The sequence below is a fragment of the Lathyrus oleraceus genome, chromosome 1 (assembly GCF_024323335.1).
Source record: "Lathyrus oleraceus cultivar Zhongwan6 chromosome 1, CAAS_Psat_ZW6_1.0, whole genome shotgun sequence".
NCBI classification, from domain to species: Eukaryota; Viridiplantae; Streptophyta; class Magnoliopsida; order Fabales; family Fabaceae; genus Lathyrus; species Lathyrus oleraceus.
The window spans coordinates 292,356,473-292,363,901 of NC_066579.1; the positions used below are offsets into that span (position 1 = coordinate 292,356,473).

Below are 7,429 nucleotides of genomic sequence, written 5' to 3' on the forward strand. Positions count from 1 at the left end.
ATGAGGTTCAATTGATCGAATCTTGTCTTGACCCATTCCGCCTCCTCCAATTTAAAATCCATTAAGACTCTCAACAAAAGGATCTCGACTTCGACAAAAGTAATGCTTCCATGCCATATACCAGCGCGAAAAGGGTTATCCCTGTGTAATACTGTATTTATATGTAGTTACTGTTTTAAAAATATATGTATTTATATGTGTAATACTTTGTTTTAATAAATATTAAGTTTCTATTATATATTTTGTTTTAATAATTATCTATTATGTTTTAAAATATAATTTTAAAAAAATATATATTCTGATTTAAATCTTAGATTTACATTTTGTGTAAAAAAATATTTCTATAGTGTTTTTTGTTTGAATAAATAATAATATTGTTTTTGTTTTTTTAAATAAAACTATTTTTTCATATATATATATATATATATATATATATATATATATATATATTATATATATATATATATATATGATAATTATTTTTATACAACTCAACTCAATTCTATATATATAATACTCTATTTTTATTAAGCAACTAACAACCAACAACCGATACTTATTTTTGAAAATAACAACTAATATCTATGGGTGTACGCGGGTTTTTCCTAACCCGTTACTCAACTAGTTCAAACTTCAATGGGTTGGGTCAGTCGTTCAACCCGTAATTTCATTGTCAAAATCGACCCGAACATACTCGTTCATTAATGGGTTGGGTTGGATTCGCGGGTTGTGTTTCAAATAAAGATATATATTTTTTATGATTCTTTTTGTCGGTTTTAAAAAAATGTAACACAACTCAATACAATCATATTCATTTATAACACTCAAAATCAATGAAAACATCACATAATATCTAATAAAATTCATCAACGCGGCATAACACTTTATAATAGTATAATATTCAACCAGACACATTATTTCCATAAAATACATAAGTTGGAAACAATATTTAATCTTAGAATTACGTAAACTCATTGGTCTAATAATATTATTGGTGGAGACTAATTTTTTTGGGGGGGAAATTATGGTTATTATTGAGATATTAATTTTGTAGTTTTATTTAAAATAATAAGAAATTACTAAAACCAAATCAATGAGTTGGGTCAACTGGTCCGCGGGTTACAAAACTCAAACCCGATACCCGAACCAAAATTAAATGGATTGTTATGGATTGGGTTGGGTATATCCGTAAATGAATGGATTTGGGTAATTTATGCGTTGGGTTGGTTTGGATTAGTGGGTTTGTGGGTCGACCCGAACCCACGAACACCCCTAACTAATACATACCTTAATTTCTTGAGCAATTTTTTAAGCCTAACCTTGATATACTTCTTGAGTTTTATCCTTGATTAACAAAAGAAGAAAAAAAGATAAAAAGTAGACATTGTAGAAAAATTAAATAAAATAAAATTAATACATACTCCCTCTGTCCCATATTATAAGCAAATTTCACATTTCTATATTCATTAAATAACTAAGTATCTAGTCTATATATAGACCAGATACATTAATTATTTAATGAATCTAAAAAGGTGAAATTTACTTATAATATAGGACGGAGTGAGTACCTTTAAAAAAATGAGAAGAAAAAGAGTTTGTGTGGTTTGGAATTTTGAAAGAAGCGAGAGAAATGGTGAAAGATAGCAAGAAATAAGAGAAATGAGGGAGAGGAAAATGAAGAAGAGAAGAGAATAAGTTTTACTATAATGGGGAAGATGCATATATTTGATTATATAGCCCTTTTAACGTCGTGTTATTCACGACGCAAAATACTGTCGTGATAAACACGTTGCAACAAATAAATTTGTTAGTCATTGCCACGTGATTATCATGACACAAATAAAGTGTGTCAGTCACATTTACTTTTTCCAAATTAATTTTTTAAATTTTAAATTTTCAGAAGCGACGTGTTAATCACGACACTACAAAATTTTCAAATTTCCCCCACGTGAAGCTGAAATTTTTTATTTATTTATTTTAACCTTATGGTAGCGACGTGATTTTCAAGTCATTACTCAGTTTTCCAAAATTTATTCCTTCCCTCCATGTGAAAAGCTGAACACAATTTTTTTAAAATGTTTGTGACGTGATATTCACGTGGCAACTTTCTTTTATAGCGACATGAAATTCACGTGGCTAATTCACGAGGCTAGAGCATTGTTTTCTTAGAGTGACTCTCAAACTATCAAAACTTTGCAAAATAGAGAGTTTCATTTTAATTCTAACGCCGATCGTGATAATTGATTATATAGTGTGTGAATCGTTCAAATGTGGAATATATTCAATTAATATATTGATGAAAAGACATTCTTGAAGATGGTTGATAAGTGAAAAATAAAGTAATAAAAAATTACATAAATTTTATACACTTATTTCATATTTTTCATTTTAACTTATATGTCTTATCTTATATTTTCATTATTCTTTAATCTTTTTTCACTTAAAATTATATATTTTTTAATACTCTCTTCATCTTATTGTCTTAATTTAAAAACTTTGTATACTAGACAAAACCAAAATCTATCTAATACAATATTACTTAAATAATTCATCTCAATCACGAGTATCGCACGGGTCTTAATCTAATTTATAATTAAGCATAGTCAATTATGAAGTATTGGATATTGATTATTAAGAAAATTTATGCCAAATTAATCGATTATGGAGTGTTTCTTGCTTAGCATCTGAATATGAAGACCTAGAAATCAATTATGGTTCAGATCTTCTAAAACTTTCCTTATTTGCAAGTGCATAATCGATTATGGTTGCGTCCTAATGGATTATGAACTGAGTGGAGCTTTTCCAAATTTTCCTAAATTGTCTACTATAAAAGGAGGTCTTGTGGTCATTTGAAAACACACCAGTTTTTTGAAAAACACATTCTCTTCGACTTTCACCTTGCTCAAAATATTTTCATAGACATTTCATATATATATTTTTAGTTTAGAGAGAGTAACCACTTAATAATAGCTTGAATAATGTCGTAATTCTATTATGCAATTGTAAAATTATGAGAATGAGATGAAAGATTAGTGTAAGAAGATTGTGGACGTATCTTGTGTTAAGAGCTTTATTGAAATGGAAAATTTGAAAGATTTATCCTTGAGGTTTGGACACAGGCTTAGTAGTTTTTTGCCAAACTAGAAAAAATACAATGTATTCTTTCCTTATCTCTTATCTATTTATTTTATTGTATTCAATGTTTTATTGTCTTCTTCTTCGTCCATTTTTCTCTTAAAATCAATCTAAAAATCTTTTAATTTAGGTAAGTTTTTGAAATCTTTTTTATACTGCAATTCACCCCATCTTTTGTATCCAACAACTAGGATAACAAGGATGTGTGAAGGTACATTATGTTAATCAAAGTAAAATTTATTTGGCTAATCATCAATTGTATTATGAGAGAAAAATGCACATTGAATCAAGTCATTACTTAGAATAGAGATCAATCATTATTTGAACTTGATTAATTTTGTTAAAGAGTTTTCAAGTTTGAAAAGAGAAAAAAGGTGGTTAATAAGTAAATTGACGTCACCATTATTTTTTGAGTCAATGTGGGTATATGTGGATTGTGCTTCAAGGAAATTCAATATATTAGATCAAATTGGATAAAAATGTGTTGTTTATTTATATTGTTATTATTATTATGGATTTGTTTGCACTAATTGGTAGAATAATTTTTCTTAAGATTATTTAATGTGATTGCTTCTTTTCTTTGTCCTACAAGATAATATTATTGGTGTGTTTGATCTTATTTCACAACAAAAATTTGAAGTATAAGAGAGAGTTGATTTTGAATAGTTATTTTAGCAAGAAATTATCCGTATGCATATTCTTTTCTTAATTTTTTTATCTAACTAGTTTTTTACATAAATCTATTTTTTCTTTCGTCTCCCTCGTCATTTCTTCATTTAAATGCGACAATATTATTGTTTTAGTGTAATTTTATTTAATTTTTTATTATATTGATAGATGAATTTCTATTCAATACAAACTTGATTATTAAGACAACATATCCATAACATTGAATATTCCGTTCACACTTTATTGTAGTCAGAGACATTTTATTAATTCCATATCCAACACAAGGCCACATAAACCCAATGCTTCAATTCTCAAACGTTTACTCCAAAAAGGAAACACCATTTCCACTAGTAAACACCATTTCCACTTCCAAAACCATCACAACCAAAAACCTCACCAACTCCTTCCAATTCGAAACCATCTCAGATGGTTTCGATGACGGAGGACTTACCGCCGCAAAAAACATCGACACTTACATCGATACCTTTCGATGAACCGGATCACAAACTCTCAGATCAATTTCTTCACAAGTTAACAACAACAGACAACCATGTTGATTGTGTTATTCATGATGCTTTCTTGCCTTGGATTATTGATGTTGCTAAGAAGTTTCAACTACTTGTTGCTGTTTTCTTAACTCAAGCTTGTTCTGTTGATAGTATAGACTTTCATGCTTTTAAGGGATGGTTGGGTTTACCTTTGTTGAAGAGAGAAATTGTGTTACCTGGTTTGCCTAAGCTTGAAGCTTCTGATTTTCCATCTTTTTTTGTATCAATATGGAACTCATCCGGGATATTTTGATCTACTTACAAACCGATTTTCAATGATTTATCAAATAGAATGGGTTCTTGCCAACACTTTTTATGAATTGGAGCAACAAAGGCGTTTCTGATGTCTGATACGTGATAATGTCTGACACAGACACAATTGCAAAAAGTAAATGGTTAGTTTTCTTTGTATGTTTTTATTTAGGTAGTGGAATGGTAGATGAAGATTTGACCATTAAAGAAAATAGGAACATGTGTTCCATCTATGTTTTTAGATAAAAGGCTCAAAGATGATAATGAATATGGTGGTAGTATCTTTGCTATAAATTCTTGCATCAAATGGTTAGACACTAAACCATAAGGTTCAGTTGTTTAGGAATTGTGAAATGGAAGAGTGTGGCTAGGAATTGTGTTGATGAGGGTGGAAATTCCGATGAAAATCTTATTGAAAACTTTTATGGATATTGAAACTAAAAGAAAGAACTGAACAATTGGACTGTATGACTCAGTTTTATTAACTGTAACATTGGCTTATATAGCCATTGAATACACGATTGAAAACAATAACTGGAAGCAATTAACTATGCTAAAATAAAGGCTGATAATGCTAAGTCGTTTCTAAAATTAAGGGAAAACTGAATACAAGTAAAGACTAAGTCTGTCCTATAAAATAGGACTTTTATTCTAACTAAAAACTAAGCGGTAACTCTTTCATTCTCTCCCTTAAACTAAATGATGTACAGCAACTAGTTTATGTTAGGAATTTCACATACTCCCAACATCTTTCTAAGCTTCTGAAAAACTTCAAGCTTTAATGGTTTGGTCATTATGTCTGCAACTGATCTTTACTCCCATAATGAACTAGTTCAATTGTGCCCTCTTTAGTAAGATTCCTTAAGAAATGAAATCTAACATCAATATGCTTGTTGCGACCATGCATAACAGGATTCTTAGACAACTTGATGGTTGAACTATTGTCGCACATTACAGTTATACCATCTCTATAAGGATGTCTCAGCACCTCTAAAATTCTCTTCATCCAGATTCCTTGACAAACACATGTTGCAGCAGCTACAAACTCGACTTCTGTTGTCGACAAAGTCACAATAGGCTATTTTTCGAACACCATGAAACAGTCCCTAAGCTCATTAAAAACACATAACCAGATGTACTCTTCCTATCATCCACATCTCCGGCATAGTCATTATTTGTAAACGCCAACAGCTCACCATTTCCTCCTTTCTTATAATGAAGTCCATAATTCACGGTCTATTTTAAATATCGAAGTGCTCTCTTAGCCAATTGTAGATGAATCTGGATTGGTTTGGCCATATATCTACTTATGAGGCAAGTAACAAACATGATGTCAGGTCTTATGGCAGTAAGGTACATTAAGCTTCCCACCAATTGCTTGTAGCATGTTTCATCAATAGTTTTTCCATCTCCATCTTTACTTACTTTAAATCCTAGAACTATTGGACTGCTCGTTGCATTGCTTTCCATCATGCTAAACCTATGCAAAACTTCTAATGCATATTTCCTTTGACATATATATATATATATATATATATATATATATATATATATATATATATAATATATAATATATAATATATATATATATATATATATATATATATATATATATATATATATATATATATATATATATACCATCAGACTTTTGTAACACCTCTATTCAAACAAAAAAACCTCATTTTACCCAAGTCCGACATATCAAACTCTCTTAGTATAGAGCTTTTGAATTCGGACATCACAACTTCACAATTTCCAGTAAAAATTAAATCGTCAGCATAAACACTTACAATTATAACTTTTCCTTCTTTGCTTCTCTTTGTGAATAATATCTTCTCACTATCACACCTCTGAAATCCTTCACCAATGAAATGTGCTTTGATTCGACTAAACCAAGCTCGTGGTGCTTGTTTTAATCCATACAAAGCTTTGTGTAATTTGTAAACAAGATGCTCACTGCCCTCTTTTTCGTATCCTCTTGGCTATTCCACATAAACATCTTCACTCAACTCACCATGGAGGAAAGCCGACTTGACATCCAGCTGAAAAATCTGCCAATTCTTATATGCTGCTAGAGCAACAATCATTCTCACTGTATCCATCCTTGCCACTGGTGCATAAACTTCGGTGTAGTCCACTCCATGCTTTTGAGAATACCCTTTAGCAACTAAACGAGCCTTGTACTTGTCAATTTTTCCATGTTCATTGTATTTGGTTTTGTAAACCCATTTTACTCCAATTATTTTGGCCCTAACAGGTGGTTCAATGAGTGTCCATGTAAGATTCTTTTCAATGGATTGGATTTCATTATCCATGGCCAACTTCCAATTTTTACTCTTCACGGCTTCCTCAAAACTTAATGGATCAGTTGACACCATTAAAGCCAAGTGGGCTTCATCGTCGGACAAACCTTCGCCACTAACATAATCGTTCATCCATGTAAGAGGTCGCCTCACTCTCTCTTCACTATCACTGTAATTATCCCACATTTCTCTAACTCCCTCGTCACGGGTTTCACCAATCTCCATGTCAATATTTTCTTCATTCTCATTCTAAATCTAGTACTGTTTGTTTTTCATTCCAATCACATTTCTTTTCCTCCTCAAAGATAACATCTCTACTCACGACAACCTTTTTAGCAACCGGATTGTAAGACCCCAATTTTGACCCAAAGATCTCTCATGCTATCTCATCATATGCATTAGCTTTGGGATCACACCTTGGCATCCTCCTTACCCTTCCTTCATTGGGTTTGCATTGGGAGAGGTCACCAAACACATTTGATTGTATCATACTTTGTTTTTCATTATTTACTAACCAAA

At 30.9% G+C, this 7,429-nt stretch overlaps 1 pseudogene; it reads left to right on the plus strand.

Annotated features, from left to right (window-relative positions):
• Positions 1-2,775: 2,775 nt before the first annotated feature.
• On the plus strand, positions 2,776-4,947 carry LOC127103769 (UDP-glycosyltransferase 74G1-like; annotated as a pseudogene).
• The last annotated feature ends 2,482 nt before the right edge of the window (positions 4,948-7,429 follow it).